The sequence below is a fragment of the Mus musculus genome, chromosome 3, assembly GCF_000001635.26.
Source record: "Mus musculus strain C57BL/6J chromosome 3, GRCm38.p6 C57BL/6J".
Lineage (NCBI taxonomy): Eukaryota > Metazoa > Chordata > Mammalia > Rodentia > Muridae > Mus > Mus musculus.
This window is the reverse complement of record NC_000069.6, coordinates 128,187,762-128,214,552: the sequence shown is the minus strand read 5'-3', so window position 1 is coordinate 128,214,552 and position 26,791 is coordinate 128,187,762. Positions and strand designations below refer to the sequence as shown.

Genomic DNA, 26,791 nt, shown 5'->3' with positions numbered 1-26,791 from the left:
ATAGAGGCAGGGAGAGAGGGGATGGGATAGGAGAGGAAATAGGGAAGGAGGACAACATTTGAAATGTAAATAAATAAAATAACCAATAAAAATTTTTTAAAAAAATAAAAATAAAAGTAGCACACAGGTTATGCATTACTCGGTGACTTGGCTTCCCTGCAATGGTCACATCCCCTAGTTTAAATGCGCATAGTTCTTTGTAGCAGGCTTTCTCACATAGCAAGTAAATAAGATTTCCTGGTAGTACCCAGTAGAACTAAATGGCAAAACAATTATCTAGAATATGGCCAACTCTTCAAAACGAAGCGATCTGATTCATCTTTACTGGATTTAAATTAACAGACTGTAAACACTCAAGTAAACAACTCCAGGGCACAGTCCCATCTCCCTTTTTATTTTTACCATAGTATATTTATTGAAGGAAAAGTAGGTTTTGAATAAATGTGCAATAATGACTCATTATTTCCCTTCAACAATTTTGAAATATTCCAAACCTACAGAAAATTTGCAACAACTGTGCATACTAAACCGTCGCTCTCTCCCTAGGCTGACCAGTTGCTAACATACAAATTTGGTTACATTTGCATGTTCATCTATCTTTCTCATTGTCTGTTGCCTGTACATACTCACATATGCAATGTGCATACTCATGCTTCCTGATCTCGGCACACATCTGTGTGTTAGTCTCTGCACAGTATCAGTGTCCAGTTACACACACACATTGTACTAAGTCACGTGGAACCCAGTGGGCTGCACAATCATAAGCTAACAGATAAGGCTAGTTCTTGCCCAGGGACACCAACAAAATCATAAAACCCTCTAATACTTAAGCACACTGACTTTCTCATGAAACTTTAAATTAGTTCATACACTATAATATTTATAAATGAAATTTTATCATCTTTGTCTCAATTATCACCAAGTTAAACACATTTTAGCATTTTACTGAGTCTAATGTCAATAACCTGTCTTCCTTCTGCCATTTTCCCTCCCCTGGCCCCCCCCACTGGCAAGCATACTTCCCACTTAAGCCAAAATCATATGAAACTAGGACCAGATCATTCCAGATTATGCACATCATAAGATGCCCAAAAGCCACTGGCAAGTTTTCTGATGATACACAGTTTAAAAGTGGATAGTCTGGGTACACAGCCTGGCTTCACATCTAACTTTGTACCACTTCACATTTTAAACCTTGTGCCACTCAGCCATGAGAACTGGAGTCACATTGTTACCTTCAGTTCATCAAAGTTCATCTTGTGATTCCTAAAACAGCAAAAGAATTCTAATGTTGTTTAAATGTATGTCTGATAAAGAAATCCACACAACAGACAAAAACAAACAAACAAAAACACTTTTGAATTAAAACCCAGGTGCCCAGAGTGATTCCTCCGACACTTGGATGCCTACAACCCATATAAAAGCTAAGTGTAGGGGCTGGTGACTGACTGTTACTAATAGACAGATACTCAGAGACAGCTGGCCATTTAGTCTAGACAGCTGCTGATCTCTTGAGCTCAATGAGATACCTTGCATCAAAAAACAAAACAAAACAAAACAAAACAAAACAAAACAAAACAAAACAAAACAAAACAAAAACTCATGGTCAGAATGATTAAGGAATTCATCCAATGTTAACATCCAAACCTGGTCCCAGCATGCATACATATTCACGTGTACATACAGACACTCATACATACATACACACACACACACACACACACACACACACACTTACTTTATTCATTCTGTTTACTAAGCAACAGTGAGAAAAGGCAGACAAGCCTGTGTTGTGTTTAGATCAGGTGTGGATAGAATGTCCGATGTCTGACTGTAGCATCCTTGGGCCAATGTTGTTTCCTTCATAGCAGGGATTAGAAAGTCACACACAGAGACTCTCATCCAGTGCTTGAGAAAGAAGATTCCTCCTCCCTTTTGCTCTTCTTCCAAATGGCAATAAGTCACATCAGAGGACACAGTTTCTAAAGCACGATTGCACTTCTTGAGTAGTGGCACACACTTAAGACAGACATGCAGTAATCCTGGGACATAGTGCTTGGAGTGTCTTATTGCTTAATTAGAGCTGGCACTGGGCCACTTCTTCTCAGCCTTGAAACAGTGCAAGAGCCCCGGCAAGAGTCATGGCCATGAGAAGTGTTATTCCAGGAGGACAGAAGGTAATGGCACTATGCCATCTACAGAAAACAAAGCCAAGTGCTCTGTCTACTGCAACAAAACATCCAAACGCCCAGCATTGTTGCAGCCAGGGAATAAATGCACTGCCATGCCCATAGCTTGGCTTTAAGCATGACATGTTGTAGTAAAAACTTTAGAATCTTCACTCACAGGACAACAAGCCATGAAAGTACCGATTAATCTGAAAGATATCACCAGAAAAGCAAGTTTCAATAATCTACAAGCTGTATGCTGACAAATTTCAGATCAAGGTCACATATTATCCAATTATAACAATAAACATAACTTTGCTCCAAAACATTCATTCAACAAAGGTAAAAGAATTATTAAAATAACACAAATACAGTTTTCCTTAAATGGCTTATTGCCTTTTCTATAGAGGAAGGGAAGAAGACACTTGATTGTGACATATGCTCAGAGAACATAATTCTGCAATATTGTCATTGCAGGGAGATCATTGAAAGTGCTTAAAAATTTGATGGGGGTCTTTTCCAAATTTCCAGAAATTATTATTTTTAATTAACTAATATTTATGAAACATGTAAACATTCCATATCATGAGCTAATGACAAAAGAGAGAACAAACTAAAGCGTGAAAATGATTCCTGATGCCTGATTGAGCCTTGGGTCACTTAAGAAATGACTTCCCAGAGTATGGCAGGGCAGGTTGGCCTCTGGCAGAGCTGCAGTACCTCAGTTATGTGAAGCCTTGAAAGGTTGTTGACATTTCTCTAAAATATATTTCACCAGGCAACAAGATCTCCAGACAACAGACCCAGTGACATCTCCAGGTGATCTGATTTCCTATAGTGGGTCCCCAGTGGTGGCATCTTAAATGGTAAGTCCTATAAGGTGTCACTCCAATGGTGGACCCATTTTTATGTCTAGAGTTGGAGTCTGGGAATTGTCATCTCCAATGTTGGGGTAAAGAAAATGTCATCTTTAAAGATGACGACCATAAGAATTGTGATTATTCATTAAAATTCCAAAGGAATTTACTTTTTATGAATATGGTCAACTTCCTCTTAACAAAAGCCCACATAAGCCAGATAAAGACACCTAGAGGCTTTAAAATCAAAATACTTTGGCTCCTCAAATGTAACTTCAGGTAGATAATGGAAACTACAAAGAAATTCAAGAGATTCCAAGAAACACAAGCGATCTTAAGAAACATGTCAACTTGTTTGTTATTTTAGAAGGACCCTGGCCTGTTTCAAAATGCAAAGAAATGGTAGGAATATTTCAAAAGTAGAGTCAAAGGGCAGAATGCCTTTAAAATTCTGCTTTCTGTAAACTGCTGTCTCACAAGCTTTCTTTGATAAGAACGCTAAGAGTCTAGAGGCAGCATACGGTTTTTTAACTCTCAGAGGAATCAGGAAATGTCTCTGACAAAAACCAATCCAAGAATTACTTAATGCTATCTTTTTCTCTCCATGGGAAATAGAAAAAAAAAAACATGCTAAGTACTTTGTCTCCAGGATCACAGTTTGCTCGTCCTCTGCCTTGGCTTTGCTCACTGATGGACTATGATCAGGGCATGGAAGTCAAAGAACCCTTTCCCCCTCTCTTCTTCATGTTGTTTTTGGTCATGGTCCTTAGCCACAGAAACAGAATGCAAAATAGCACTGTGTGCTCTGACTCCTCTAGGGGGGGCCTCAGAAAATGCTCACACAGTTCTCTCCCTGAGCCTCAGGTGCAGGAACTGGGCTGTAACTGGATCACTTAGCACTGGGCTCCACATGATCTCTCTCACTCTTTGCATTTTGATCAGTTGTGGTTTTCGGGAAATAGTCACCATCTGTTACAAAGGGAAGTTTCTCTGATGAAGAGAGAGGATTACATTTATCTGTGGGTACAGGCGAATTTAGAATGTAGTTGGGAATTATGCTGCTTTAATGAGTTCCTGCACCTAAGGCTCAGAGATCAGTGCAGAAGAGGAAACAGAAAGACTGTGAGAGCCAGAGGCATGGAAAGGTTTGCTGTGAGATAGTCTCTTCTAGGAATGTCATAGAAGCTACACCCATGGAGTCTTATCAACATGGCTGCCAAAACAAGACCGACACAGTGAGGAAACCAGTGGGCATGCTAACATGGAATGGGGAAAGCTCAAGGGGCTTAAAGCCCAAAGAACCACGGTCAAATGGAAAGTGCTAAGAGAAAGACAAATGGTCTTCCCCAGAGAAGAGCATCCTAAAGATGTCGTCTCCATTACAAGTGCCATCCCAGAATCAGTCAAACCCTAACCCTAACCCTAACCCTAACCCTAACCCTAACCCTAACCCTAACCCTAACCCTAACCCTAACCCTAACCCTAACCTAATGGCATTGTGTTATATAGTTTGATTCAAGTTCAGACTTGACTGTTCACGGTGATGACATTCAGAAACACATAGACAGACCTCCACAGGCACTTCTCCTCTTCTTTCAATACTGTGTGTTCCTCTGTCATAGGCACTAGGGAAACAGTAGACAAGGGTCCTGGCAGTGTTGGCATGGCCCCTTACAAAGCATCTCTGGGTAGAAAGAAGCAGAGGCCAGGTGATGCCATGGGCCAAATTGCTTCCCGGTATCTGCCCAGAAGGGTTCGTCTTAGATTTATGTGCTGAGACATCTACTGATCGCGGATGTTCTAGAGAAATATCTCCAAAGCTTGGCTTTTCCTGGATCCTATCAAGTGAGGGAGAAGAAACAGATGTATCTTCCCAACTGGGAAAAGAAGACAGGGTTGTAAGTCAGAAAGAAACTATGTATGACGCATATGTGTCTGATTATACCTTGAGGTCTTTCCTTTGTACATATATCTAGAATATGCAGTTTGCTTCAATGTTTATGAATTGTGGACATTCTATCAGCTTGAGAGAAATTTACAGACTGCTCCTATAAATGTCAGGGTGGAATAGAATTATAGCTTGTTTGTTTAGCTGAATAGCTGTTTATCTCTGGGCCTTATCCTGATGCTGGCTAGGATTATCCCTCTGTCCAAACCCCAGAGTCAAGAAAGACTCCTGGCCATTTTTTTTCTTGCTTGTTTTTTTCCTGGAACATGTTTAAAACATGGAAGATGTTTTAAAATCAATTTCTTGGTTATAATTGCCTCATCTTTCAAGAGCATTTTAAACCCTACACATACTTCCCTTTGAGTCAGTCACATATAACATCACTATATACGAGAAGGCAGCATACCAGTCCTTGTATTTTGGTGTCCATTCAGAGTTATAAGCTTCTTGAATGGAAGTTTTTGCCTTGTGATTCAGGTCAAAAGCAGCCAATAATGTGAATTACTAATACACTCCCCTCTTCTCCAACCCTGAGTAATGTGATGATCTTTATGTTTAAGACCAGGGTGGGGATTATGTGTGTTATCTGATTTTCTAGTTTACCAATGCTCTGTGTAGGGTTCATCTGTCTCGTGGATTCATTTTAAAACACAATCCACTAGCCCAGAGGCAGCCATACATCATTCAAGAAACTGACATTTCTTAAATCTTGTATTTATTTATTTATTTACACTCCAAATTTTATTCCTATCCTGGTCCAATCTGGACTGTCCCACATCCCATGCATACTCCCCGGCCCCATCCCCAAGAGCATTGTCCTCACCACCCATTCCCTACCCTAAACTAAACTCTAACATTTTTAATCTGCTAGTTAGACTTCTATGAACCTAATTCTCATATATTCCTACGAATCCCATAGACCAAATATACAGAGAAAAATTTCTTTTGCCTTTCTCCCATGTTGCCAGTCTTCCTCCATTTCTTTCCTTCTTTCTTCCCTTCATCTCTGCTTCTTTATCTATATGAAGATATCTTTTTAAACAATGTAAGTTCTTGTAAAAAAAAGTTGTTCTAAGGACCATATGCCTTGATTGGACTATAATGATCTATCTCCCAACACTTAGGAATGTTCTAATTATAGACCATTATGGCTGATTATATGTCATAATGATATAAGACATTAAGTGCATTGTCTTTTGATTAATGAAAACTATGGAATTACTTATACATGTTCCAACCTTAGGGTTAAGGTTAGGGTTAGGGCTAGGGCTAGGGCTAGGGCTAGGGCTAGGTTTGCAGAACTAAGCCAACTGCTGGGTGATTAACAGAATGGCACTATTACACTTCAGTCTCTGCCCTAGAACAGCTTTTTGTTGACTTGATGCTTCATTCATAGCAAAGTATCTATTAAACTGTTATGTCTTAGAATGTGTTTTGAAGGTCAAACCCAAGGTCAAATACATACCACAGCACTAAACCACACCCCAGCCCCCGTTGCCTTCCTTTATGGACTCATTCTTAATCTAAGAGGTGTACTCTTACTACAAATACACCAAGAGTAACAACCTGCAAAATAAAACCACAGACCCCTTGTTCAAACGTTGTCGAGAGTGCTGAGGTAGTTGCAGCAAACATTAAGCCAAGTCTGGGGTCCTTCTGATTGAGAGCCCCCAATCAGCAGTGCTGACCAGATACAAGCAAAGAAACCCTGGTGGGCCATAGCCAGCTACTTCCCAGTCCTGTGCTGGGACCATATTCCCTGCCACCTCTGCACTGAGATGGGCAACCCCCAAACACCTGGAGCCATTGTTTCTGTTTCTATATAATGAATGAATACTTCTCTTCAAGGATCACTCTGGAAGGAAACTAGGGGTTCCTGGTTTTGTTTCTGTTTCTGCTTTTTAAATACAACATTTTTATTTATTCTCGAAAGATTTCATCTATGAAAACAATATGTTTCTTTCTCCCACATTTCTCTCTCTCTCTCTCTCTCTCTCTCTCTCTCTCACACATTTAATTTCTTGAGCTCCTTGGTTTTGAACCATAAGGGTGAACGTGGACAGGGTGAACAGGAACTGGGGATCTTAGGAGCCTTAGGATCTTCTACTGATGCTTTTCATTTGTGCACCCCCACTTGTCCATGAACAGATGTGGATGAAACACAGGGTTCGGCTGAGAAGAGAGAGACAGGATTTATACAACCCACCTTCCTATTTCACCTATGAGTCTCTCTGCCTGTCTCATTTACTAGAGAGTCAGGGAAGTACACATGACACCTTCCTAAAAAAAAAAAAAAAAAAAAAAAAAAAAGAAAAGAAAAGAAAAGAAAAGAAGAGAAAAGAAAAGAAAAGAAAGAAAAAAGAAGTGGCCCCCAGAAGAGAAAACTAGGCGGCTGTCTGTAAGGCAGATGCTGCCATCTAGAGAGGCAGTGTGAACACAACAGATCCATGGACAGACAGTGGCGTGGAGGTGAGAAGATTCTCCAGTGAGGCCTCATCCCTTACAGGAAATTGGCATTTCATTCAAGGTAGCATCGATGATGCCCTGATGTTACAGAGAAGTTTACTCCATAATAATTATAGAGAATGGGAATCTCCAAGATCTTTTACAGTTTTTAAATAGAAAAAGAAAATAGGATTCTCTTGATGTTTTATGTAAAAACGGCTTCACAACGATTTTAGCTATCTAAAAATAAGTAAATAAGGCACAACTCTGTTTCTACATCTTCTTACAAGCCATAGGAAAGCTGAGTTATCTGTAGACATTGGTCCACTTTCCTTTTTTGCAATACATTACAAAGGCATTCTGCTCTGCCCCACCCCACCCCCCACCCCAGTGGCTTTAAATGAGAGCAAATTACAAAGCATGAGAGGCACACAAAGGACCCAGTAAAGAGCCTTCACACTGCAAGGGAAAGCCTGGCTGTCCTCACAGATTACACGCAACCACTCAAACAACTGGAATCTTACAGTAAATGGTACATATGTGATGGAAGTCCTCACACTACATTCCTCATACCTCACAAACAAGCCCAGTGACTGTAGTTGTCTGAATTCCTGAATTCTTATTTAAGAGAGCCTCAAAAACATTCCAGGTTCAGGCAGTACAAATTAAAGGGCATGCAGATCCCTATTTGAGCTTCAAAACTTATTTCTCTAGCACTTTTGTAGTTTCCTATTATATTGTGATTACAAATGATTCAGAACTATAGATTTATACGGTATACACTTTGATAATATGTGTACATATATAGGTATATTATTCCTTATACTTTAAAAATCAGAAAATGATATATAGATTGAGATCCATCATTTAGTTTCATCAAAGGGCCTATGTCTACTTAGCCATGCTAATTTTGAGTGAGGCCACAAGAATTATTGACTTATTCAGAAGATGCTTTCCCAGCATCTGGTGCAATCAGGGTTCTGCTGTGAGTGATGAGGAAGGCAGCAGTGAACAAGTTACAGAAACGCAGCTCAGCGACAGCCCCCTCATCCCTGTGGGCAGTAACTGGGTTCCAATTTAGAGAATATTGCCCAGCGCCACTGCTTACAGGTGGGACACCTCGTGTCACATTGCCTTGCCTCCTACATTGTTGACTTAGTGTCCAAATATTTAGAAGCTCTGGAAGATGAGAATATTAGTGTGGGTCTTAGAGGGCTTGTTGTAATTTACTGAAAGCACTTAAATGCTTCATCGACACCAACACTAGTCATTAGGGATAGCTAAGATGAGGTAGCATTTTATACCCATTAGGAAGGGTGTGGAGGAAGGAAAAATGAGGGAAAGGTACTAAAGGGAAACATAAAAAGTTTATTAGGGGGGTAGAAAAGTTGAACCCCTGTCTAGTGCTGGAAGGGATACAAAGTTATAAATCCACCATGGACTATCTTGAGGTCATCTCCTCGGAAAGTTATTTACAGAGAATTATTTTGATACAACACCTGCACCTCGAAATACGTATCTAAATAAAATCAAAGTAAACACTCAACGCAAATCTTTGACTCAACATAAATGTTGAAAGCAATAGCTGAAGGAGAAGACAGCTCAAATGTCCATCAACACAGGAATGAACAAAACAAGAGACACACGTGTCGTGGGATATTACTCAGCCTCAGAAATAGGTAACACTCTGAGACTTTCCAGAATAGTGCAATCCTTGAAAACATTGTGCCAGGTGAAGCAAGCCAGGCACAAAAATGTTAAAAAAAAAAAAAAAAAAAAAAACATGATTCTGCTTACATAAAGGATCTGGAGCAGAGTCATTGAGTTGGGAAGCAGGAAAAAGCCTGAGAGTCTGGGGTTTAGCAGGAGTAGGAAAGCGGCTGTTCAATAGTTACAGAGTTTCAATGTAAAGTCCACCTAGAGGCAAGAGTTATAAACCAATGTAAATATACTTAATAGCACAAAATTGTATACTGGAAATGGTACATTTCATGTTATGTCTTAGTGATAGAGCACTTGTCTAGCATTATGCGAAGCCCTAGGTCCAATCTCCAGCAGACAGACACAAACAAACAGACACACACACACACACATACACACACACACACACACACACACACACACACATGGGGGCATATGTGTACACACCACAAAAGATAAAAAAGATCTTTTCAACACTGTCAATAAGACAAAAAGACCACCAACAGATTGGGAAAGGATCTTTACCTATCCTAAATCAGATAGGGGACTAATATCCAACATATATAAAGAACTCAAGAAGGTGGACTTCAGAAAATCAAATAACCCCATTAAAAAATGGGGCTCAGAACTGAACAAAGAATTCTCACCTGAGGAATACCGAATGGCAGAGAAGCACCTGAAAAAATGTTCAACATCCTTAATCATCAGGGAAATGCAAATCAAAACAACCCTGAGATTCCACCTCACACCAGTCAGAATGGCTAAGATCAAAAATTCAGGTGACAGCAGATGCTGGCGTGGATGTGGAGAAAGAGGAACACTCCTCCATTGTTGGTGGGAGTGCAGGCTTGTACAACCACTCTGGAAATCAGTCTGGCGGTTCCTCAGAAAACTGGACATAGTACTACCGGAGGATCCAGCAATACCTCTCCTGGGCATATATCCAGAAGATGCCCCAACTGGTAAGAAGGACACATGCTCCATTATGTTCATAGCAGCCTTATTTATAATAGCCAGAAGCTGGAAAGAACCTAGATGCCCCTCAACAGAGGAATGGATACAGAAAATGTGGTACATCTACACAATGGAGTACTACTCAGCTATTAAAAAGAATGAATTTATGAAATTCCTAGCCAAATGGATGGACCTGGAGGGCATCATCCTGAGTGAGGTAACACATTCACAAAGAAACTCACACAATATGTACTCACTGATAAGTGGATATTAGCCCCAAACCTAGGATACCCAAGATATAAGATATAATTTGCTAAACACATGAAACTCAAGAAGAATGAAGACTGAAGTGTGGACACTATGCCCCTCCTTAGATTTGGGAACAAAACACCCATGGAAGGAGTTACAGAGACAAAGTTTGGAGCTGAGATGAAAGGATGGACCATGTAGAGACTGCCATATCCAGGGATCCACCCCATAATCAGCATCCAAACGCTGACACCATTGCATACACTAGCAAGATTTTATTGAAAGGACCCAGATGTAGCTGTCTCTTGTGAGACTATGCCGGGGCCTAGCAAACACAGAAGTGGATGCTCACAGTCAGCTAATGGATGGATCATAGGGCTCCCAATGGAGGAGCTAGAGAAAGTAGCCAAGGAGCTAAAGGGATCTGCAACCCTATAGGTGGAACAACATTATGAACTAACCAGTACCCCGGAGCTCTTGACTCTAGCTGCATATATATCAAAAGATGGCCTAGTCGGCCATCACTGGAAAGAGAGGCCCATTGGACTTGCAAACTTTATATGCCCCAGTACAGGGGAACACCAGGGCCAAAAAGGGGGAGTGGGTGGGCAGGGGAGTGGGGGTGGGTGGATATGGGGGACTTTTGGTATAGCATTGGAAATGTAAATGAGCTAAATACCTAATAAAAAATGGAAAAAAAAAAGATCTTTTCAAGTCATAATAGAGTACTTTTTGAGTCCTAAGAACACTGGCAACCAGAAAGTTTAGGTGATGAACAAACATAGGTAAAAGAAGCTGAGAGGTACTGATATATACAATTTTTCTGAGCAGGTACACATATTGCTACTTTTATATTTCATAATTTAAGAAAGTATACCTTCCAAATATGTATCATAGTACTGTAAGCGGGTGCTGCCGCATGGGCCAAGATGGCACCCTGGCCCATTGTCAGACCCTGTGAACCCCACATGTTTACTGCCTTGCCCGAACATGCACAGTGAAACTGCATGCATAAGCTGCCTGCCAAGTTAGACTGTTCCTCGTGATCCGGATCTGTCAACCTATCTGTGACCGACCTGAGCTCGTGCCTGGAGCGTGTGTGATTCTGATTGGATGAGGTGGTGTGGAGCGAGATGAGGTCAGCTGCCGCTACTTTGTGAGTAGAGCCCTTGTTGCAAGTAAAAGAAGAAGCTGCTGCGTGAACCGTGTCATTCTTGTCTCTGCGGGTCGAAGACTGCAGCATCATAGAATCTATTTCTGTACTATAATTTATCGCTCATGAACATCAGACACACATACACACACACACATTTTTGGTAATGTTTGGCTATATTTAAAAAGCTAGATCAATTAGAATGCATCTGGTTTAATGGTTTATATTTGCATAGCCTCTTTCGAGTTAAGTGTTTGAAGACTGCTTATTGAGTTTATTTTCTACATTTTCAAAATCACTCTGTGGAGAAGCCTAAAATCGACACTACCCCAATCAGAATTTCGTACTCTTAATTATCTTAGGAATTTAACAGCAAGATCCACACAAATTCGTCAGTCTTAAAACAATTTTTGTATTAGACAACATGAAAAACTGTGAGACGAAAGCAGTAATATTTCTATAAAACTAACTATAGTATGTAAATTGTGAAGTATTGCTGTCAGAGACTTTAAAAATTGCCCATACACGTGTTTCTCATTAAAAATCTGCTTCTGGGACTGGAAAGATGGCTCTGTGGTTCAGAGCGCTGACTGTTTGGTCCCCAGCACTGACATGATGCCTCAGGACGACGGCAACGCCAATCCCATGGGATCCGACGACCTCTTCTGGCCTCCTCAGATACTGCACACATATGGTGCACAGACGTGTGTAGGCAAAACAGCCATAAACAAAAAATAGAAACAATTAGCTTTTAAATCTCTTTCGGCATAGTCCTTCTATACATATTGACCCAAAGCCAGGATAGAAAAGCCTAAAATAAATTATTCTGGCTGGGAAAAAGTACTGAATGTCCACTTAGCTGAAAAGAACTCTATAGTTTTCCATGTATTTAAATTCACCAGGATTAAAATATTGTATCATTATATAATATGTACTTTTTAAATTCATCTGAGAATGAAAGGAAATTATAAAACGTTGATTTCTTTCCTGAGTCTGTATTACGTAAAAGCCTCTGTGGTTTGTCCTGGAGTCTATCTTAATCTTCAGTTCACACTTCGAACTTCACTAAGAGAGAAGGAGTCATAGTTGAGAAACTCGGGAGTGTTGAGGCAGAAACAAGACGGGAATAGAAATTCCTCTTCCCACATTCACTGTACCCTTCATAGCACGACCTCAGACACCACACCCTGCCTTCCCTTTCTTGCCCCAGCTCCCTGTAAATGGGAATAGAGACATGCTGTCCTCACACCATCTTTCGAAAGCATCAATGACAGACTTGTAACTATGTTTGATGCAGAATAAGTAACCAATAAATACTTCCTGCCAGTGATATTCCTCAACTGAAGTCAGACAGAGAGTTATGGCAATGGAAAAAACACTTTACCAGCCACAGTTACATGTGTGCAGTAAAGCTTTGGGTCTGACACTCATCCTTGGGTACATGCTGATGCCCAGAGGAGAGAGGTTTCATCATTGACAGGCAAGTTAGTAAAATGATAACAACCGCATTTACTAGAAAGAAATTAAATATTAGTCTTATTGCTTCTACTTAGGATTATGGTAACCAAGTTTTATTGGAGAAAAATGAATTTTTAAGATGAAAATATTTTCTTCATTCAGATAGCCAAATGTAAAAGATATATTTTGTTAGTTGTTCATATAGTTGAGGGATTTTCTTTTCTTTGGAAAGTTCCTTGTAATGATGTGACTACTGTACCCAGAAGCCAAGTGAATGTTAAGTAAAAATAACCAGATGGATGTCTGGTTTACTCCGTAAAATGTTTGATGCTTTTATGAGAATGAAATTGTAGGAAAAATCTCGCAGTTGGAGACATTTGGAGCTGATGTTCAGAATATCTAATGCCTCTCTGGGCTTCATGGAAGCTAGCCTAAGTCAAATACATTTAACACTTTATATTTACTCTCTGCTAAAATATGTCTTACTTAAACATTACTAATAACAATGAAAACTACTGAGATGTGGGGTGGAACTTTCAAGAAAGATACCAGGGGCAGTCTACCATGGGGAGAACGAATCAGGGTTTTACACAGCAAAGCCCACATAACCTCACCCAAAACCAGTGCAACTTTATTTTCTGATGTGATCAATCATGATTGGCTTGTGTTTGCTTTTGTGCTGAGTAAGCGTGATGTTTGTTTCCTATCTATCATGATTTTGCTCCCCTCCCGATTGATAAACTCTGCATTCTCCTAATCGTATAAGCTACAAAAAATTAACCAAGCTAACTTTTATTGGCTTGTTTCCTTGGACTACAAACATGAAGGCTACCTGACCCCTACACCATCCAGCCCTGACTGGTGACTGGAGTGATTAGAATCTATGGAAAAGTTTGTTCTAGAGTCATTGTTTAGAGACTGGCAGAGGAAATACCCCTCCCCTCCTCTAATGAGTGAGTTATTGCACTGCTTAGTCGGAGCTAACAATGTTTGCTTTTAAGTTTTAACTTTGTTAGGGTTATTTTTGAAGCCTTTGAAAATTTTTTAAACCTTTTGATAAGTTTAAGTAAGTTATCATTTTCTTTCTTTCTTTTTTGCTCCTTCGCATGCTTTTTAATTTTATTAAAGTTTCTTTTAAGAAAAATATTAATGAATATTGCTATACTCAAATGAAATTCTTTCAGGCACTTGGTAGTTGTTTAGTGGAAAGAAAATGAATGCAATACCTCAAGTCTTTAAAATCATCTCAACTAAGGTAGAGTATAAAAGAAGGAAATTAGTACCAGGCTGTAACAAGGGAACTGCCAATAGAATCAGCCAAATTTAGGCCAAATGCTGTCTATGAATAAACCCCTTCCCTAGATCATGCTGCCTGCCATTGTGCGGCCAACATTAGCTTGTTTATTTATGGACTTTTGCTTAGGGAAATTTTATATTTGCAAAGACCTGTCACATTTTGGGTTTATAGTTTTTGAAAGGGATGGATTTTTTCCAACTGATGATACCTTTCACCAAAAAAAACCTAAATTGTGTCATTGATCTATAGCTAACTTCTACATGAGTGTGTATGTGTGTAAAACGTACATCCTTCTGTGGCCTTCAATAAGATACGTTATTGTTGCAAAGTATTTTTAAGTTTTTTTTAAAAAAGGATAGATATAATAGTTTAATAATATTAATACATATTTGCCTGGTCATGTAGACATGAGTAAATCAATTTGGGGGCATAGTTGTTCAAACTGAAGGAAAACTGTCAAAATCCACCTTGATCAATGAATTTCATATACTCACCACCAGGTCCAGGGAATATCTCTGATAAATACACTGTAACTTTAGAAACAGAATAAAACGGGAACATAAGAGAAAGAGACCTGTCTTTTGGGCACCTCCTTTATCTGGACAGCATCACCCAAAGTTCATCTGTCACCTGGCACTGTCTACAGCCTTGTTAAATCATTAGCACATTCCTTTGGTAAGCTTCCTCCTGTGAACTAGTTAAGAAGACTGTCAAAACTTCACCAGCATGCAAAGCTTGCATGCACTGAGTGCCTTCAACCAAACTTGTTGATAGACTATCAAATACTAGACATCACACAGGGCCAAGACCAGGTGCTTTTGTCTATATGCTACCTTTCGGCTTTCTTCATTGAATCTCTCTGAGCACAATAAACCATTCGGCATGCAACAATTACCAAATATCTATTTACTGACACCCCTCCATGCATCAAGTATGCTATTATGAGATTCCGGGCTTTAAAGCATTAAAATGACCACACGAGATTCAAGCTACAGCAAATGGAGAGAGTAAGATTTTTATTTCCTCTTGATAAGATCTGGCTCTGAGTGTGAAACATAAGCTATTTTAAGCAAGGAGATAGACAGACACTATAAATTAGTATGAATGCATCACATTTCTGAACTTTTCTGAACATGTTCAAGCTGATGACAAGATAGTTCAAGTCTTTATTTCTCACCCCCTTTGCAAATAAAGCCCTTAAAAAATTATGTGGAAAGCAAGGTAGGATGCTGCTCTGGAGTCTGCTTCGTGAGAAAGAGCTTTGACCATTAGAGGAGCCATTACTGGCCCAGCCCTCCCTCACCACTGAGGAACACTTCTGCAGTTGGGTGCACTTTTGCAGGGAACAATGGACAGCCTGCATCCGCAACTGACTCTATCCACTGACACAGACTGACTGATGGAAACTTCTCACAGCCCTAAGACTTTAAGCCTTGGTACAAGGGTTTACATCAAGCCCTTCACAGAAGAGGGGCCACTTAATCCTAGAATCACACTAGGCTTCCTACAAGACAAACTGGGAGTTTTCTCTGTAGTCTATTAATTCCCAGAGAACAATAAAACCAAACTCTTACACCTCTGCATCCGCATTCATTGTTCTCATGTATAATTGTGCATCTGTAAAGATGGAGTGCTTATGATGGGTGGCAGACGGCACCCCAGGTTTGCTAAGGACAGCTCATCACTCTTAGTAGGAGCTACTGCTTGCTTAGGTCTCTGGCAATCATTTCCACCATTTCATTCTGAAATGACATGCAGATTTCAAAAAATAAAAGCAGAAAGAATGAGGGGAAATGCCAAAGGACTCTGTGTCTATCCTCCCAAAAAGGAAATTCAAACGTTTCATAATTTAAATGGAAAGTGGCTACAGCTCACACATTTGCCCACATGCTTTTCATTAAATTACTGAAAGGTTTTCTTATTTCTCTGCGTTTTGAAATTCTCAAGTCCAATGTATATTTTCTATGTTTTCATACTGAATGAGGGGAAAAAAAAGAGGAAGAAGAAAAAAATTCCCCTAAGATTGCATACCAAAGAGCAGAGCCTCCTGTTCTCGGAGATCGATGTATGTTTATGAGGAAAGCCAGCATGCAATTTTCAAAGCCTGCAGGTTCATTGTGAGTTAAAGCATGTGGTCTCCACACAAATCATTCCATCTTTTCAAAATCACTCATCAGAGCTCCCGATTGCCTGACTCCCTGAGCCTCTCTGAGCTGTTCTGTCCCTGTCAGGCCCGGGTCTATGTCTATAGAGGCCATGAGAGGAAGAAGTCATCAGGTATTTCAGTGACTTCTTTTATAATACCACTCCAGTTAACCTAAAACATTGTTCCATTTGCTTGTCAATTTCCCCTTTGTGCTTTTAAATGTTGTGTTTTCTTATTATAAAGAAGAAAGAAAACTTCCCTGAAGAATATCTTTTTTTCAGTTTGTACACGAAGGTATGTGGAGTGTGTATGTGTTCATGTGTGTCTGTGCCAGAGCCTGTGGACATCCATTGTCTTCACCAAATCCCCTGCTGTCTGGTTTTTAAGACATGATCTCTTCCTGAGCCCGACACTCACAGATTCTACCAGACTGACCTTCTAACTAGCTCACAGTGATCCTCCTGCCTCTGTCTCACCAGCATTGAGGCTACTGTCACAGGTCACCACACAAGACTTTTCACAGAGGTCCTGGAGATTTTAACTCAGGTCCTTTCAGTGACACAAGGCAAACACTTTACTGACTGAGCTGTCTGACTGGAGCTGGGTGTATAAATGGTGTTGTGTCATTAGGTTGCAAGACTGCAGAACACTTTTATTTTTATTTTCATGACAAAACACAATGTGTAGTCTTTTGAGAAAGCATGAATAAAGAAGATGCTCAAACACATGTTGACATCTGGCACACTACATAATGCACCCTCAGAAAATGTCTTTGAAAGAGAAAGGCTAGGTGGCTTCTGACTTGTCACCTGCTTTATTGTTGTTGTTGTTGATGATGATGATGTTTTATACAATTGCTCAGCATCAAATGAATGAAGATCCCATAATAATAGTTGAACATGACTCTTGGCTTACTCTCAAACCAAAATCGGTGAGGGTGACTTAGATATAGGGGTAATTTATCTTAAAATCTCCGGGTTGGTTTGTTCCTTGTCCCCTTGTGCTCCTCCTTACTTGGGGATATGCTAGAGGGGCTTACACCTGTTAGTTGCCCACCTTTTGAGTGAAGCTCATTTAGCAAGTGGAAGCCAGTGAACACAGGCTGGCTTTGACTGGGGACAAAGGCAGTAAGGAGATGGGTTTTCTGTCTCCACATAGCTGAGTACTGGATATGTGCCACAGGGCTGTGTTGTCAGCAGATTAAGTGGAGACGCTGAGCTACTGACCACCCTGGAGGTCCAGGCAGTCAAGAGGCCAGTGCCACACCAGCAAAACAAATGCTGGGCTGTAGAACAAATGGCACATAGCTTCTGTGTATAAAGTAGCACTTTCCAGGAAATTTGTCCTTAAACATTATGAGATAATGACCCCAAGTAAAGAAGAGCCCACACTCAGAATGATCATGGCAGACATCAAGAAGAACGTGAACGGAGCCAGCTAGGATTCCCTTGTTCGGAAATGTCTTTAAATGCCAGAATTCTTTGCTCCTGAGCTGCAGTGTATTCATCAGTGATAGTAAAGAGAAGGGATTCCTGTGATAGATTCTGTTGTGGTTTTATAGCATAAAGCAGAGAGTATCCCAGACTTTCCTTCTGTGACTCAGCATGTCCCACAGACAGTCACAGGCATGCAGAAACTCCATTTGTATCCTTTGTGAGTCTGGAACAGAAAGGTGAGGTTCAAGGAAATGCCATGGAAAAAGGAGTCAGAGGAAAAGCCTGTTACTCTGAGCGTGGAGGGAGGTGGCTGTTGTGCATTACCATAGAGAGGCCACTGGTTCTGTTCAATTTCTGTTGGTAGAACCAACCCACACAAGAGAAGTAGACTGCAAACAGCCCAGCAAAGCAGATGGGAGAGAAGGTGGAGGACGTTCAGGTGGCAATGGGTACAGGGAAATGCTACTTGGCAAAAGAACAAGACTCTAGTATCTATAGTCCTTCTACCCCAAGTGGCTGAGGGGCAGACACCACCACTGCTTGTTGGTAAGAGTGCTGTTGTTACTGGCTGAACAGGAATCCCCCATTGCAAGTAGATGCCCCAGTGGACCATAAGCACATTTCAGCTTGGGATGCTGTTACAGAAATTGCAATAGGTAAGTCTGCAACGTAGGTATGCAATGATGCATACATGAGCTCACAGAAGAACTGGATTTTACTATGTAGATAGAGATGAGCAAAGATTCCAAACAGGAGAAGAACAGTAATATAAAGCTACACGTTAAAATGTGATATGTCTCTATGTGTAGACACGTCTAGATGAGTGTGTCTATACGTAACATAAAAACAATTAGAGTTCCGTTGAGTAGTTCACTTGAGAGCTGTGCAGGATAAACGGTTTAAGAAGTATTTAAATGTGTCATCCTTAATCCCATATTTTCTTTTGTACTAATTCCTGCAAAGTATCAGAGGCCCTGCTCTTAGCTCTAGGAAGGTAAGTGGTCCCCTGGGTGCAATTCTCAGGCAACATTTTATCAAACAGTGAGTCAACACAGGCTTACTCCCCAGATGATGAGGTCACAAAACACACGTCAGCCTCGTCACCACCTAGACGAACCTAGGCCAGAACTGTGAGGTCCACGCGGAAAGCTGGAAGCAGGATGGAGAAAATGGGAGGAGATATTGCTGAAGCAAATTTGCAATCTAGACATAGACAAAAAGAAACGAAGACCCAAAACATTGTATCCCTTGTCAGGAAATTCTGCCAATCCAAATTCAGAAACCAGTGAATTCTGGTAGCAGGACCAACTTGCTGTGCTGCATAATACTAGCAAGAGAGGCAGTGGGGATGGGGTTATGGAACTAGTCAGCTACCTACAAGTTTGCTGATACGGAATTGGGAGAGGGTCAAGAAGTTTTCTCTCTGGCCATCCTTCCTGTGTACAAACCATGAATGATGGCTGAGGGGTTGCAGTGACGCAGACTTTCAGAGAGCAGAGGTGCTGAGCTTTCTATATCGCTTCCTGTTCTCTGACCTGTCCTCAGAGCGACTTCTCTCTGTAGCAGTGAAAACTACTCAGGGGCAGGCTTGCCTGGTGAGCCCCTCTGCTCTGCAGTGAGTAGGTAGACCTGGCATTGGAAACTTTCCACTGAGGTGCTAAGGAGACTCATGCAGGCACTGACTGGAACATAGCCCTTCCCTCAGCTAATACAGCACCTACTTTTTTCAAGATGACCTTCTTACATGCAAGCTTGGTACCACAAACCACAGTTAATAAATTGACTAACTGGAAATGCACACCCAGCAGAGATCCAAAGGCTTCATTTAACCACCACGCTTCTAGGACTTCCTGAAGACTTTTTCCTTTCAGGAAACGTGTACTCTTAAGAGGTGGTTTGAAAGGCACTGAGAAGGCTATATCATCTGGGCAAGCTACATCACACTTCTTTGGGCCTCCATTCCCTCATGTATAATGTGGGGATAATGTCAATGATACATATTTTATGCTATTCTTCTAAAGACTAAGTGAACTGTTGTCTGTGTGTGTGTTATAGATACATACAGTACCTGACACATTGATCAATGTGCTACATAAAGATCAATTTATTATTTCTGTTGTCAAATACCAAGTCACTTATATTATTAATGTACTACAAGTAAAACTCAAGCCAAGTCCATTGCTCATCATAAGAGAAAGCACAAAGCAGACAGAGTTTGACCATGCAATCAATGGGAGAGGAAATGGAACTTATACTCTGTGATAAGTCTTTCTGTTGGGGCATTAACAGAACAGGGCTAAATTTCAATGTATTTGCAAAGTCCTGTGGCTGAGGCTTTCCCTTCAAAGATCTGAGCTTTGCAGAATTCTTTTAATGGACAATCAAGCCATTTACCTGAGCTAAGTAAAATCATAAAGTCGTGGCCATACCAGTGAAGATGCTAAAGTTTTGGGCAAGGGTGGAGAATGAGAGGATCCTGGGTAACATCAATCCTTGTGGTGAGGTCATATCAAGGGAAGACAGTCCCAGTTGTCACTGTTTATCTTACTCCTTCACAGTATCACTGCTTTTCTCAGGATGGGTTTTAATTAGCTGACTACTAAATCTGCTTTTACCCATAGGCATCGGGGATGTATCAAAACCTTCAAAAAACAAAGCCAAGCCAGAGAGTTTCTGGAGATGTGAGGAAGCACCCTTCCAATGGTGATGAAAGGGAGTGGAAAGGGTGAGAAGAAGATGATGTCAGAAGCAAGCAGCCTGGAGTACCGTCACTTTTCTGTGGCCAGTCTATTCTCTTCAAACCTATCTTATACATTGGCTTTGGTTACTGGAGGGCAAAAAAAAAAAGGATCAACCATTCTATTTGTTGGGGGGTTATTTTTCTTGTCACAATCATTAGCATAGCTGAACAATCCTTTGAGAGAGGATTACAAACAGCTTTACTAAAAGTAAGAGTGACATTTGCAGACAGAGGCATGTGTATATTCAAAGGCAAGTCATGTTGGCAGAGTGACTGTCTCCACATGCCACCATTACACAGTGGAGCTGTATGGCCAAGCATGGTCTGATCAACATCCCAGATCACCTGCCTCATGGAAACTGAATCCACAGCAGGATGTTTCTAAGAAAGAACTAGCTATTAGCAAGGAATAATTATTAGCAAGTTATAGCTATGATCAGTAAGAGTACAGGCTAAATATATGCTCATACATTAGTCTTGTTTATGATAAGTAAGCCTACTACTATATGGTAATTGTAACTTATATGATTTAATAAGCATAAATTAATAATTGGGATACTCATTCTGTTTTCTATATTATATATGTGTATGTATATGCTAACCATAAAATTTAGTTTTAAATTGTCACTCATAATTAAATAAGCATTATATTTAAACTTTCACCTGTTTAGCAAAAATTCTCCTAATATTTATACCTGAGTACTCAGCTTTAATATCACTTTGTCGTCATTTATAGCCTAGGATATTAACTTTTGAACTTTATTTTCATATCACTATAAATACAGTTATCAAAAAATATGAAATTAGGCCTATACTATTAAATCACCATTTTACCAATCTCATTTAGAAACATATTTTGGTTTACAATTGATTTATTATAGCAAACGAATATCGAATCCATGTATTTGACAAGAGTTGGTTAATTAAATAGGGGATGAAACAATTGAAAAGCAATCTACAACTGTAACATCTGATTTTCCTTTTTTCTTCCTTTACTGGCATCTTACAGCTATGTCTGTCCCCTCTGATTTTATTTATGATAAATTTTTGTCACCAGAGATATACAAACAAAGAGATGAAACCTACGTCATAATAAATGGACTTTTGGACCGCGTATAATACATTTCCTTTAATACTGTATTGAAGCTACAGAGCAGCCGTCTTTTTTTTTCCCCCTCTTCATTTTCACGGCTGGTGCCAAAGGAGCCCATACATCCAGGTAGCCTTCAGAAACAGTGTCAGAGCCCCCAACTCTGTCACTCCCCAATGACGAATGAGATTCTTTTTCTAAACAAATAAGCACTTCAGAGGGATGCCCTTGACAGGGCTGTTAATCCAGAAGGCCTCTCTTATCACTGCAGAATTCAAGGGCTGAGGCTTCACAGGATCCCTGCGCTGCCTGGCTCTTGGGAAGCTGGAAAGTACTAGGCGCACAACCAAGGTTCACGGAGAGCAGCCAGACACTGGCCTTTCTGCCCAGGCGTCTGCCCCTTCCAGATTTAGCCTTCAGATAACTGCACGTTGCTCTCTTAGAACACTCAAACCGTATACTCTATGCACACAGCAATTAGTGAGTCGGCTGTGTGGGTAAAATCTTCATTTTCTCTCTCAGAAAAACTATTGTCGACATAGATTGCCATTCACCCAAAGAAAATCGAAGAATCGGTCTCACTCGATGGGTCTGGGTCTCACAGGAACACAAGAAGAAATGGAAACCCCGGTGCTGGGTTGCAGGGCATGAAACATGGAGAGTATCTTAGCTCTTATCAGCATTGCATAAATTTTCTACCAAAACTCTCTGGCTCTTGGCTCTGCCTCCCCTGACATCAGACTAAAGGTCAGTGCTTGCTTTACATTCCAGAAGCTATTAGGAATCAGCTTCGGCTTGTACTCCTGCTAAGAATTGACGAGTTGACATTAATTCACGGAGGCTCAACAAATCTCTCGGTAGCATCTCCCAAAATACTATGTCCAGATGATGGTTGAGAATCTTTGGGTAGCCTTCGCTCTCTTGGTATTTTAAAAGCATTAACATGTGTTTCTAAAATAAAAGGGAATAGGTTTAAAAAAAATCAGCTTCATCTCTGTGGAAGATGGCCTGTTCCCACGGTGCCCCTGCCTCCCTCTGCTCTCCCGCCCCTCCCATGTAGCTCCATAAAGATGAAGAAACCATGAGTGTGTGTTTTTCCCTGTTCACGAGCCTAATGCCTTAGGACTTTTAGGAAAGAATTTTAGCAAAGCATATTTGAAAAGCAGAGCATAATACATTTTAAAATATTCAAAAGCACAGACAAATATAATAGAACGGGTCACTGCTGGGTACCTGGAACTGTGTTCTTTCTTTTCTGCTCTTATCTCTCTGCTTTTCTCTTTCTCCTCCCCCCCCCACACCCCCAAAAAGAACAAATTTACACAAATCAAATGAAAATAAGATATCTTGGGCCTGAGAAGATAAAAAGAAAAACAAAACAAAGAAAAAGCAAAACTAAAGCTGAGAGGGGAAGACCATGGCAGGTTCTTTTCAGTGTTTCAAACAAATCCTAAGACACTCATTCATTTTTTTCCTGAATGTTAAGCTCTGATTTGCATGCTACCTGAATATTAAATCTTACAACTGTGCAGTTAAGCAAAGCAGAAATGCTGGTTTGTATTTTGCTTCCAATTATCTGAACACAGAGCACAAACACTAAAGTTTATGACTATTGCTTCTTAGAACAGAAAGTTTGCTACAGTGTTTCAACTTAGCATGTCAGCCTCCTATCACACAACAGAAGAAATTCAAGTCTGGATTCCCTATTAGATTACATAGGTTGTGTTGCTAAGAACAAGACTATGGTGAATTTGAGTACTTTAATATTCAAAGTCTGTAGGTAGCTACTTATTTTTTAAACCAGGAACATAGACTTTTGTATATATTCTATATAAATGAAACATTAAGTGGACCTTATTGAAATGGTTCAAGAAAATTTCAAAGTACCAAGAAAGTCCATTTTTTTCAAGCATCATACAAATGTGTGTGTGTATGTGTGTGTGTGTGTATACATACATACATATATATGTATACACACACGTATAAATATGTACACATATATGTGTACATATACGTGTATATATAGATAAATATACCTATATATACATACATATATATGTGTGTGTATGTGTGTGTGTTTGTGTCAAATTGAATCAAAAAGTTAAATTGCCAGGTAGAAGCAATCTGTTATGATGCTCATAGATACAATATTAACATTCACATAAAGCATTTCATTAACCTCCATAGCTAACTTAAATTTAAATTTTATTTTATATATTAAAAGCTTATAAAAGGAAAAATGTTTTAGGATATCAATAGAAACTAAACTAGCAAAGCATTGCAAACAGCATGTGGGTGAGCCCAACCTCTCCCAAGCCCAGGACATTGTGTTTTGTGGAAATGTCACACTTTTGTTAAGTTGTCTTCAAACTCCATGACCAGGACATATGTTTCCTTCTAGTTGTAAGGCTATAAATTCACAGCATGAGGAGCTGGACTAAAGGGTCCGAGCATTGGGAAGGTTGAGGCCTGCTGCTCTATATAGTCTCAAACGTTCTGGTCTCAGAGATTATGACATAGAACTCAACCCACTTGCAAGTAGAAGGAAGCAGGAAAAGAAGCGGGGGGTGGGGGGGGGAGGAAAGAAGGAAATAAAATCCATTTCAGAATAAATAAATCTGAAATTTAAAAGGTGAAATTTAAAATAAATGTTTCTCACAAGTTAGGTAGAAAGACTTCATAGTGATACTTAAAAAGGCTTGGTGCCTTTGAGTTTTTAATATAGAAGTAAGGGGATGTTGCATTAGACAGTTTGTTCTTAAATTTCTAGTCTTGGCTGAGTTAGAGAAATTAAGAGTTATCAAGAAATCTTATTTGTTTGAGAAGAGCTGCCAGGTCTATCTCAAGTGAGTTTACACACAGCCCCTTATCTTTGAGCAAACAAGTGATCAGATGATTATATTGCCATCAATGATGGTCTCCTGAGAACTGAACTAAAGAGGAAGTGTTAGGCTTGGGGCGATAGCTACAGGGTAGTCCCCCAACCTTCTTGCTGAGGCGTAGTACTTTATTCAATAATTGGGCATATCTGCCTGGAAATTGCTCTTTAATTTTCAGTTTATTGATTGGGACATTCTGCAAAGAAAGCAAGAGCAGCCTCCATGGGCGACTGATTGGATGGGGTGCGACTATCCCACACAGAGCTGCGTTCCTTGTTCTCCGTTATCTCGATGGACAAATCTATGCAGCCTTTAACTGCTGGCTTATCTGTGCAATAATTAACAGTTTGCATTTGGAGCAGGGTCTTCTTTAGAAAAAAAAAAAAGAGTATGTCATAGGTTATTTTAAACATATGCCTCAATCTAACCATGGAATTGATTTATAAAACAGAAATTGCTTGGCAACTGTCTTTTAATTGTCAGCCTGGACCTAAACCCTGCCAGAAAGCATTCAAATTGATTGTTCTCTACGGTGAGTGCGTGAAGTTGATTCAATTGATACCAGAGTTGTTCTTAACGTTTATCGTTAAACACAATCTATATAGGCAGACAGCATATTATCATCTTTCTGTGAAAGATCAATTGCAGTCAAAGAGATTTTTTTTCCTTTGTAATTTCCTCCAAAATAAACATGAAATCCTGCATGAGAGATGCTAGACAGGGAAGGCTCCAAGGGCAGTGTATCCTGTACATGAGGTGGGTACTGCCTCCAGGAAACTCAGATTAGAAAAGTCTCTTTAATAATGAAGTCAAATAAACCCTCCACGAGGTAATTCACTCGGCCTTCGTCAGTGATACTTGCATCTCATGAGATGTTATTAGATGACTGAACAGGTGAATCAACAAAGATGTTTTCTAAAATCAAATGAGAATCCAACTTTATGAGACAGTATCATTGTCTCTCAGTTAAATGCTTATGAAACAAAACTAGTTTGAAGTTGAAAAATAATTTAGCAATGGGGAATAAGGCATAGTTTTCCTACTGGGCCCTACTTTATGGTGTGATGACATTAGAGAATGTTTTTACTCTAAATGTGTATTTTCCTAGTGAATAGTAACGTCTGTGAAGTGATGTTTCTTGGTATATATGAATGTCATACTTGATTTGGTATTAAAATAAACCCATGTTTTAAAATATATAGCACTTTTAACACTGAACTTATCCCGTAGATAAATAGTTGGGGGAGTAGGGGCTGAAGAGTGTGTTAACGGATCAAATTTAGAGAGCATAGCATTTTGGGTCTTCTTAGGGAAACAATCTAGGAATAAGTGACTCCTGTATGCTATCTGAAATTATGGTATAAAACTGATCTCAACCTTATAGAATTAGATATATTTCTTTATTTTATTTTATTTTATTTTATTTTATTTTATTTTATTTTATGTGTATGAGTGGTTTTGCCTACATGTACCACCTGCAGGCCTGGTACTCTCGAAAGTCTGAAGAGAGTGCCAGACTCTCTGGAACTGGAGTTATAAACAGTACTGAGCCATGGTGTGGGTGCTGAGAACCGAACCTCCATCATCTGCAAGAGCAGCAAATGCTGATGTCTTGCCTCTCCAGCCCCTGATCTCAGCTTATCAGTGTGACCCTGCTGGTAACCATGGGTGAAATGGATCAGGCACCACAAGCACTTAAGAGTTCTCTTCTGCTTATTCTAATCAACCACTCTATTGGTTTCAAAGACCATGCTTTCCAATCGAAAAGCAAAACTAACCTTACTGAAAACACAGGACTTAGAACTCCCAGCTGGGTTGGGTTGCTTGGGGCCTGGCTGCTTGGTGAGTTGTGAATTGGTGAATTGTGAGCACCAATGTGAAACGAAAATGAGGAACATCTAGGGGGCAGAGGGAGGGAACGCGGGGAGTGGGGGTGAGATGCCCGGGTATATCAAACCAGTGCTGAGCTGTCAGCTCTTCCACCCACCGCTGTGACTGCAGGGCTATCCCACCCAACTGTAAAGTCAGCCCTGCTGTGTTGCACCTTAAGAGCAGCTTGAATTGCTGCAGGTCGCTTCTCCAGGATCCCTTCCAGTTGCCATCAAGCAGGCTTGCAGCACAAATCTACATCTGCATCGATTGGCTATCCATCCAGGGACCTTTCACCTGCCCTCTGTTTGTGTGGCTTCATATCTTTATGACACAGAATGGACAGCGTGGCGCCGCGTTGCTGTTATCCATTAACCATTCCTGTTTTACTAATCATCACT

At 40.2% G+C, this 26,791-nt stretch overlaps 1 long non-coding RNA gene across 1 annotated transcript in view; it reads left to right on the top strand.

Annotated features, from left to right (window-relative positions):
* The window catches only part of D030025E07Rik (RIKEN cDNA D030025E07 gene), a 114,591-nt gene that overhangs the window by 17,053 nt on the left and 70,747 nt on the right, over positions 1 to 26,791 (top strand). The window contains exon 2 of the long non-coding RNA NR_045704.1: positions 2,947 to 3,034. This is a non-coding gene — a long non-coding RNA (RIKEN cDNA D030025E07 gene). The remainder of the gene's footprint in view (positions 1 to 2,946; positions 3,035 to 26,791) is intronic.